Consider the following 11,316-nt stretch of genomic DNA (forward strand, 5'->3'; position numbering starts at 1 on the left):
TACGTGAGATGGATTTTGAAAACAAGTTTGGATTTCTAGGCTTGTCTTATTTAGATCCTACCAACATATTTTGATTTTAATGTCTATAATAAGCTTGAAAAAGTATTACAAAATTCTTCATAAAGCTAGAAATCGGAAAAATCCTAATTTCTCAGACATAGGCATTAGATGTACCTATTCATGTAATTTATACGTAAGCTGGGTTCGTCGCAAGTGGAATCGAGTACTGATGACTAACTTAACGTTTTAGTAAAAGAGTTCTTGATAACTATATCTTTGTATATAATATATGAATATGCTGAATATGTGATGAAGTAAGTTTTTTAAGGGCATTTTTCACGTGACTAGAAAATCGGTTTATTCAAAATTGTCAAAAAATAAAGAAACTTGTATTTTTTTTTTTTAATTTCATTTTATTTTAACAATCCGTAATCATTTAAAAACCGTGAATACAACGATCTCGCTCGGAATACATTGATATATTAGTAAATTATGTATTATATTGTTGTAATTGATTTGAAAACAACGTTGGGTCTACATCCATTTATACATCACCGATTACAATTTTGGATTTATCATTTTAAATTATTTATAATCCTATTTATCGTCGTCTGTCATTTATATACATATTCGGTCAGCTGCTCATCGCCGACTATACTTATGTTAACACAGCAGCGTAACATCGCAACTGACATTTAAATCACTCTAACGAATTTTTTTAGTGGGTTGTTAGTTGCGTATATGCAGTGTTAGACGACTTTTAATTTTTTTATACTCTATTTAATAGTATTCACTGCTATAATAATCTTGAGCTGGAACGTTCACCGCCAGCCTGGAGAAGAATCAATAATTAAAATAACGTTCATTATTACCCGTGTCTGTGGCAGACGGTGGTCGATGCGTCACTATATTATTGGATTCTCGTTCGGTCGCCGGGAAAATCAAAACGCACGAATCCTCGATCGCGAATTGTGCGACGGTTACGCATGCGAGGAGGGGGCGTGATTGTATAGCCACCGCCGCGTGACCTTGCCGAACGATGCCCCCGAACGCGGACGGACAAACGACCTTCAGACGGACAGACATTGGCGGCGGCAGTCGGTTATTTTCACATAATATACACATTACACGTATGCGCAGTACTATCGGCTTTCTCCACCTACGCTGCGGCCGCCGCCTCGATTCGCGCCGATCGCGATCTATAATTTAACAATTTTTTTTTTATCCGTTTAAAAACGAGTAAGGGATCCACATTCCCAGCACTACCCATTTAAAATACCGAATTGATATTCATCGGTGCTATATTTTTGCGCCAAACGAAAGCTCCGAACTTTAACCAAAAACGTTTAACGGCGGTTCTGTGGACCAGATCTGCAGATACCCAAAACTTACAATATTTATTTTTTTGACTTATGCCAGTTAACACTAACGTGTGGCGACGTAAAGCCGGCGAGATGTGTTTTGTACATCGCGGGCGAATGACTACTGCAGCAGGCATGACTTAATATAGATGCGATGCGAAGACGGAGGATTCATACTGAAATATATAATACAATCACGGCGGTCTGTATGACTGTACAATAATATGTATATCGCAGTAAAAATTCACGACTGCGGAGACTCGCACGTTGTAATTCTTCGTGCGATGATATATATTATACATTATATATTATCATTGGAATTTGGCACACATTTTATGTAAATTTCAATCGAATATTTTTGTGCGTAGAACAGCGTGCACAAAAGTAATCGTCTAATAAATGAAAATCTATTGCAGTACGAATATTCTTCCGCATCGGCTATACGGCACACGATATTTACTATTTTACTATATTATTTACTATCTACTACTATTATATACTCAGACTAGCATTTAAAGTATTTATATAAACCTATTTTATGCAATTTTTTACGGCAGAATACCAGCACATAACTCGGAATTATAATGTTTTCAAAAATGTACGCTCATATGTTTAAGATATTTTACGATAATATAATAATATATTATAATTATATACGTACACGTGTGCCTCGCAGGGAATATTCGACAATGGAATATGCATATCCGTACTCGGGTCACTATAGTTAGCTATAGCTGGCTGATATGTTATAAATTTCGTTGCAATGCGTCCGCTGCAATGTGATAATATGTTACTACGCCGCGGCTCCTGCAGCTGTAACGGCCGCGGGTACACGCGACTTCGGAATGGTGTTGAATAGTATTATTTTCATTATACCTATAAATTCCTTGGCAGAACGACTTTCCAGCCACGCGTGTCTGATCAAATTCACCGTGGAAGATCAAAGTTGATAAGTCGCACGTTATAAAGCCGATCGGCCGGAAAAAAAACTGCAGCTATATAACATGTAAGCATATATTATATAAATAAATATATTTTTATACTCATATAATAACGCCTCGCTATTCTGTTTTACTACAATGCGTGTAAAACGGTTACCATATATATTATTATAATGTTAGGTACACCGCGCGTTTGTGCCAAATGAAAATGTAAATTTAAAAACTGTTCGTATTTGACACGGCAAGACCGTATATACATATTAATGCGGTAGCCCTGCGACTTATTTATGTACGTACATATTATAGGTACTCGTATTATTATTATTATTATTATTTTAAGCGCCAGTCGACGATATTATCGTGTACAATAATACCGTTAACTCTGTGTACGCGCTGCAGTGTATACGGTTATATTATATATTGTATTAACGGTATAATTATCGAGTGTTTAGCAGTGGTGTGTTTACGAGGATTTATATTATGTATGCGAATTAGATTTCAATTTAAAATACTGACAAAAATTCGTACCACGGTTTTCACGGAATTTCTTAAAAATTAAGTCCATCGCACGCATCTTCTAAACATTATATTGTAATGGTGTTGTATACCTATACATATAATAAGACTATAACCGTACTAATAAACTACTATTCGTTTTTATTTCCTTGCACCAAATAGATCTTCTCGAAAATTAATTAAATATTATATTATACAGAATGTCTTTACGACTCCTGTCACTCGAACGCTCGTCAAACGGTATCCGGTATCGGTTTATTTAACGGTAACCTACAATATAATAAAAAAAATAACATACTTGGGTAGGATATAATATATTATTATAATATGCGTTCTTTAGCTATACTAAATCTGCCGTGTATCATATATTATAGCATATACATATATATATATCAATGTAGCAATATAATATGTACTCAACACCCGTGTCTAACATCATCACATGGCTGCTGTAGACGTCACTAATCGACTAAATATCTGGCTTACATTTAGTCGATTAGTGATTATTATTCGTACTCATAACCCCATTTCTCTTATATCAATGTTCTAAATATTTTTGTTCGCTTCCTTATTCACATTATAAAAATAAAATATACAGTGCAATCAACATGAATAGATTACAAATACCACATACGTATATATTATATATGAGTGACAGTTAATATAAATTACAACATTAATAACAGAAAAAGTCATAAATGCTGCAGTATCGTTGATTTTTTTTTCTTCGTGGAGACGAATTGATCGTAAATTTATAACAACAAATAATCACGTTTTATATTGCGTAATGACATAATATACGTTATGGTACAAAACAATAATGGAAATTTACCAATTGCGCTTAAAATTATACTTTTTTATATACCAATTTCGCTCATACATTTTACAGTACATAAGGAAAAAATGTATTACTCAGTTATAATTATATGATAAATGAATATACTAACCAATTTTTTTGCGAGTATTAACTATTAATACTTAATATAATATTATATATATTATAACCAGTCACTTTTTAGCTAGTAATTAATTAATCAACAAATAAGTTTTTAATTTTCAAGCATTTTAGTGTGTAGATTGTTTATGTCGATGTTGATGAATTTGGGAAAATTTTAACACAAGAGCAATCGGTTCATGCCCACAATAACACCGCATATTCTTAGAGTCAGGAAGTTTGAGAATTATTTAACCACTGCTATGGTGCAAATGACGAAAAATTAAGATCTACGTTAACAACCGGTAAATATCAAAAAAATATCGATTTGTTACATAGTTTACGACAATTGATTACGTAATCTTCAACGTTTGGTATACACAATACTGTAATTTGTCCGCTGGCAGGAAAATCTTAAGTGCAGTGCTTATACGTGGCTGGTGCTGCAGTTATACTGCAGGGACCAACGGTCGCCGCCGCCGTCTCATTCGTACACCGTTGGCATCGTATCTATATCGCATATGTGTAGAGTATAATAATATTATGTTCTCACGTCGAAAATAATGATAATCGTGCAGAGTTTTTACCCGCGGTGCTCAGTCCGACGGTGTAGAAGTGATGACGAGAGAGAAAACTGCCGACGTAGGTATATATTAAAAGAGTACGAGAGAGACGGCGCGAGAAATATACGCGAACAGACGAGATCAAGATCTAGCGTCAATCGTATAGATATAATATATACACACTCTGTATATAGGTACGTCGTATATCGTATACTATGTGTTTATATATACGTATATGGCGTATAGGTAACTATCACTATGCGATGGTTATTATAACGGTTTATTATTACACACATAGTCGTTGCGTGCACTCTCGACTTGACCAATTTTTTTTTATTTCTTCGACCGAGTAATTTTGTACCTATTATATAGGTATATATAGTGTGTACAACGTTATTATTTACATACACTAATATAACATATACTATCTATAATATTATGTCTATATATATATATGTATACATTGTTTGTTATTGGATATATTGTACAGGATTATTTTTGTAACATTAAGCAAGCGATATCTTAAAAAATGCCTACAGTACAGCGGGTTCACCGTGGAGATAGGTACCATTAAATATTTTAGTAGACGAGTTTGAGTTAAAATAGGGTTTTCCGGAAATGAATTTGGGAGTACCTATTGAAATACACATTTTAAGAAAACATTAAATTTTTCGATACCCATCATAAACGTGTGATAGATAATACAAATTAAAAGTCACTTTTTTTGTTTAAATACTGATCATTTTAATCGACTATATTTTGTATACAGAGATGACATAGATAAATTTAATAAAACTTTAACTGTTTAGTGAATTTATCACTAATAACTATTATTATTTAAAATAACTTTTATGGTTAGACGTTAGTAAGATTTGGTATATATATATATATGTAATGTATATATAACATAATAATAAAAATATAATATTCCCAACAAAGAAGTATCTCTGTATATAATTTTTTAATACAGTTTTTGCCTATTGTATAAACACTTATTTTGTCAAAAGACAAGCATATTTCATGTACGAAAAATTAATAAACATTTATATCAAAACACGACGCGGTTAATCGTTTAAAAACATATTGGAATTTATATTTACTTAACCGTGTATCTGTCTAACACACACTTCTGTTATAATCATGATTATTGATCGGTGGTTCAGTATAAGAAACGTGATTAATTGTTTTTTCAATATTAATTAATTAAAAAATAAACAACATTTTATTAAAAATCGACGCTGTTTCATATACGTAAATATAATATGGTTGGTATATAATGAGTATAAGACGTTACAAATAGTATACATACAAACTATATACATAAGTAAAATATGCATTATAATTTATTTTATAATTATTAAATAATACAAATTACACTTATATACCGTACCTACTTTTTGTTCATAAATTTAAAAACGTAAATATCCATTATTGAATACATTAAAATAAAACATTGTGTTTACTTATAAACGGGAATAGGATTTATTATTATTAGTTACATTTATTTATAAATACATACCTAAGGTTCTACATATTTTGTTCGTAGTATTTTTATATTTCATATCTACGTGATTATATGATTGATTATAAGCGCCACAGTGACATTCAAATGATGGCATGCAGCTAAGTAGCTTTCAATAATTAATTTATATTAATGTATTTGTGTTACACTGCAGGATAGTTATTTTTCTGTTTAATACGAATCTGATCAATATGTAGATAGCAGGTATTTTTACCTTAAGCATAACGTATAAATAAAGATTTAGTAAATTGAACTGGAAAGTTCCGTTACGACTATATACTCGTCTCACAGTTCATAGTCTATTTAATATTATATTATTATTTTATATTTATTATGAGTTATGAGTATTGTGACCAAGTTTTACCCGAAGACTTCATAATATATAAAAATAAATCAATGAGAGATGTCAATTTTTTAATAAACACCTACATGTACAAGTAAACTAGTAGAGTTAGTTGATTAAAATAAGTGAATAGGATTGTGGTAGGTATAAAATACAAATTGTCAGTTATAAGTTTATAACTTATAAGTCATAAGTAATAAATCACTCTATAGTCTACATTCTTTTACACCATGCACTCGTTCGTTCTTAATATTAATAATTATAACCGGTAGGTAGGTGATGATTGTTAGTTGTTTATCTTGATTAAAATTTAAATGTCTACTCGACTAATACCCGACACCGGGTTAGTTCTAAAAATTGTATTTGGTACCCGGTTTATAACAAATTATCTACTCAGAACATCTTTAGACTAAAAATAGTTTAAAATTATCTTAAATCTTTCAAAAATGTCAATGTGTGTACACGTAGTTTAATAATAATAATAATATGTATATGAATAGTGATGTCAAATTTCAAATGTGTTACGAGTAATATTTTTATATACAGCGTATAAACCGTGTAGCTTATATTATATTTTTAAACTTTATCTAATATAAAATGAAATAAAAAAAAAGTAGAAAATTACAAAAGTTTATAATTAATACGAATAGCATTAAAATATATTGAAAACTTTTAAAATTTATTGCGAAAATTTTTAAATAATTTTAAGTTCAATTCCCAAGTTTGTAAATTATCAGAAAACTTAGAAATCAAAAAACAAAGTCGGGGGGGGGGGGGGCGCAAGTTCATGTGCGTGGCGATGAATGTATTTATTTTACAATGATGTCTAATGTTTTATTACTAATAGGCTCGGATTTTTAAGAAATCTAATTTTTATACATAAATTTGTTTCACGTCATTTTGATTCCAAATAAACCGATATAGTTTTGTTTTTTTCATTTATTTCAGCTGAAGAAATTTTATATATTTATTATGCTACTATACAGTGATAGGTTAAAAAATGTATTAATACAAAATTGAATTAATAAGAAACGTAAAAACCCATTATGCGAATATTGAATTATTATTGTTTTCGTTATCGGCTTGTTTATTAAATGTATTAAACGTATAGATTGTCGATCTACATAATATATATCAAGCAGTACCTGTACGATCAGTATATGGTCATATGGATATAACATCGATATCGGTCATTTCAAAATTTATAATTAGTTCATGTTAATTTTTGAACGTGCTTTTTTAGTTGCTTATTATATGCTTTAAAATTTGAGCCCTATATCATTACCTATTTATATTATTGTTTTCCCAATATATTATTATTGTTTAAAAAACTGAAAAATGTCTTCTTTTGATTATCTTAAGTATTAACTGAACTTTATTTGCTTTAAAAAATCATTATCAAGGCTTAAGATACAAAAATTGTTTTATTTTTCCTAAAAGTGACGTTAGATAAAAAATTAATAAATACACACAATTGTATAACTACTACAATCGAATCTAAAATATTTATTTTTGAACGAAGTTTATACAAAATTAAAGTTTATGATTTTATAAAAAAAAAACACCTGTTTGCATTTTAATGTTAATTTTGACATTTGATTAAAAAACTAATGGATTTGGTCAGTTTAAAATTGTTTCTTTATTGTCATAATTAAAAAATTTAAGAATGACGTAAGCAAATTATAAATTTAAAGCAGTCACATTAGCAAATAGCACCAATGCACCATAGTGGTACCATAGTGCTATTTCCATACAATTATTCAAGTTATCTGCTACGAGGAAGCTGCGCTACGTCCTTAAATTCCTGAATGTTCATCTTACAAAATATCTTCTCTACGTATTTTTTGCGAACACTTTATCGACGTTTACATTTCAAAATGTATACTGCAGCGTTCTGGGTAAGTACCTTTAAAAATTAAAAATTAGAATTAAAAACATATTCTATAATATTATATACGTTCCTATACGAGATATAGGTATACTAATAAATAATAATATATACGATTTAATTTGAAAACTGCGAAGAGTTCGAGATTAATATCTACCACGACGATGCCGCGCAACCTATACATATAAATATAATTATTATAATATAATAATATTATAAAAACATTATAATCTCGTGCTAGCGGTGAATGGATTACGTCGCTCGATATAAATGCATAATATAGTAATACGCTCGTGCAATTCGATTTATGCGTGTATATATACCTACTACTGCGAGTTGTGCATAAAACAAAATCCCTTTTGTGATAATGCCCGTTTAAGTATATACGTACACATCATAGACGTGCGTCTGAATCTCTTGCGGTCTTCGGCGTCGCGGTCGGGGCGATAAATCTCTCGTCGCGTTTCCAATGCAGATTAGCCGACATTCCGGGGATTACAATATTATACTGCAGCGGTAGTCGCCTGCGGCCAGAGACGAATCGTTTACGCACACAAGCACACACACACACGCGTAAAATAATATATATTTTATTGGATTTTTATTTTGTTATTGCCTCGTCGTGTCTCTTGTGCGGCGCGTACCCGCAGGTTTCTCACAGTTTTTGCGAGGTAGCCGCGAGTCCATCCCGTCAGCAGTAATATTATACATCTAAAGGTACCTATACACATATGCGGCACATGCATATATTTGTATATAATAGTACCTACCTATAATATATCTACGCGAAAACACTGCCGCGGGTCCCGGTCGTTTCACTGATGGCGGGCCGCGCCGAGGAGATTTTTTTCCCCGCACAATCGGCCGGCATAAATCCGACGTACGGTGTAAGGTACCTCTATTATTATTATTATTATTATACGGTATTATGCATGCGATCGGCAGACGACGTGTAATACCGACGACCCGCGGTGCACCTCCCCGCCACGCGCTTTTGTTCGCGAGCTTTTGGCCTCCCTTTTCCGCCCTCGGACCATTGGCAGAATGACACACGCGTGTCTGTCGGTAAATCATTCATATATAATATAATACGACCATTGTTGAAGTGCAGCGCGGTCGTTAAACTGCCACCGTCCGTCCGGATAGAAGTCCGCGATCGACGCCAACCGTCCGTCCACAATACACACTGTCCGCATGCAACTATTGGATAATATTACATAAAACCGTAGAATTACATAAAATATACATTTTAATGCATATTTTGCATAATATGCATTCAACAGTACGCGCATAATATTGTAATTGCTGTGCTGCAGTGCCGTGCAGTATAATAACACAGTCCCCGCTCAGAGACTTCAGTAGGATTAATATATACAGCGAGCGTATGAAATATTATGGCAGCTGTGCCAACGGGTCATAATTAAAAAGACATAAATAATTAATAAAACCGTGAAATTTGTTGATCTTTTAAATTATAAATGCGTTCGGTTTATTTCTCCTTCAAATTCCCTAAGACCGCCGTTTGTTTTTATTTCAACTAAATGTTAATTTTTATAGGATATTAAACCGACTAAATTAAATATGTATTATTTTATCAATAAGTGAAACAAGACACAAGTATCAATTAATAATGTTCTGTTTATTGGTCATAATATTATTATTAGTCCAGTCATTTAAGCTTTAAAAAATGTGCATATATACCTAGGTTAGGTTATTAGGTAGTGTTATTAGACATTAAGATGTATACTAAAATGTAGCAAAGTATGTATAGAGGATTCAATGGGTATATGATATTATTTAAAAGCCTATGGTCTATTTGGATGTAAAGATAAGATATATTCGTGATTGAATACCTTAAGTAAAATGATTATCATTGTTGTTATTATATACTTACTGTAATTTTTTAATGAATTGTTTGTTAGCTATTAGATATTCGTGTTTGCTATAAATACTGCGCAGTTTTATACTTTGTATGTAACACGAAACGCAGTGATGGCAGTTTTAAATATTAATATAATATTACTATAATGTTGTATATGTATGGACATATTATTATGGTGTTATGCATATTATATTATATTATATGTAGGGCCAACTAGTAATTAATATAATATTATTTATAATTTATTATATTATAACACTGTTATTGATAGCCTACTGAACTTAATATCGTCTGTGCAGTGTATTAAAAAATACAATCGATTAACCGCGATTTGTAACAATAAATACAATAATTTGAACGAATAGTACGATTGAGTAACTACTAATAATATAATACAACGGGAATCGGCGTAATAACTAAAACATTAATATGGGGAGTCTTGTCACATTTCTTTCCTATAATATGTTAGAGAAAAAAAGTCTAAAAAAATTATTTTTGTTTTAAATACCTATAGTTAATAGTTAAACTCGTATAGTATAATGCGGAGTAGATTTTAATCTCGATAATGATTCATTTTGGTTGTATAAATTATGAAAAATATCAAAACCGTAGCGCCAAAATTATATAATTTATCAATTAATGTATTCATTTTAAAACATTTATTTTGTTATATACAAATAAAAAAAAAAATAGGTAAGCAAAAATTGGTCTTGGTTTTGAATAGATTTTTTATTTACAACTTTATTTACTACTTTACTAGCGTTGTTCATGTAACGCCAGAAGCGTTACACATCTATATAATTATTTTTAAAATTATTATTTATTATGATTATTGATTAAATAAATTCCACGACGTTTTATACATTTTTATGGTTTTGTATCTAGTGAATGTTTCTATAAATAGACATAAAGTTATTAGTTACCACGCCATTAGTTAATTATACATGCCATTAAGTATTTGATGCCAAATACCGTATATGAAGTTTTATTTTCGTGTTCATATAATTTACTTGAGCGGAAAAATGTCAAATTTTGAATACCTACACGTTAGAACTTAGAAGACTGTGTTTACGAGATCTTTAACTGAAATACGATTATACGTCGAGACAAACCGGTATTTATTTGAATTGAATTAATTCGATGGGATGAAATAGTTTGTTACAATAACACTGTGGACGAAAACCTCTCTGGTATTAATGCAATATTTGTAATTTTTTTGTAGTTACTTCATCTTTATTGCACTATAATTTTTGTAAATAATCATTGTGAGCATCTTTACTGAATTCTACAAAAATCAAGATGAAATGCCAAATGGATTATATATTTAATATAATAGGTATGACATTACGGTGACACAAATATTTGT

The sequence above is a fragment of the Aphis gossypii genome, chromosome 1 (assembly GCF_020184175.1).
Source record: "Aphis gossypii isolate Hap1 chromosome 1, ASM2018417v2, whole genome shotgun sequence".
Taxonomy (NCBI): Eukaryota; Metazoa; Arthropoda; class Insecta; order Hemiptera; family Aphididae; genus Aphis; species Aphis gossypii.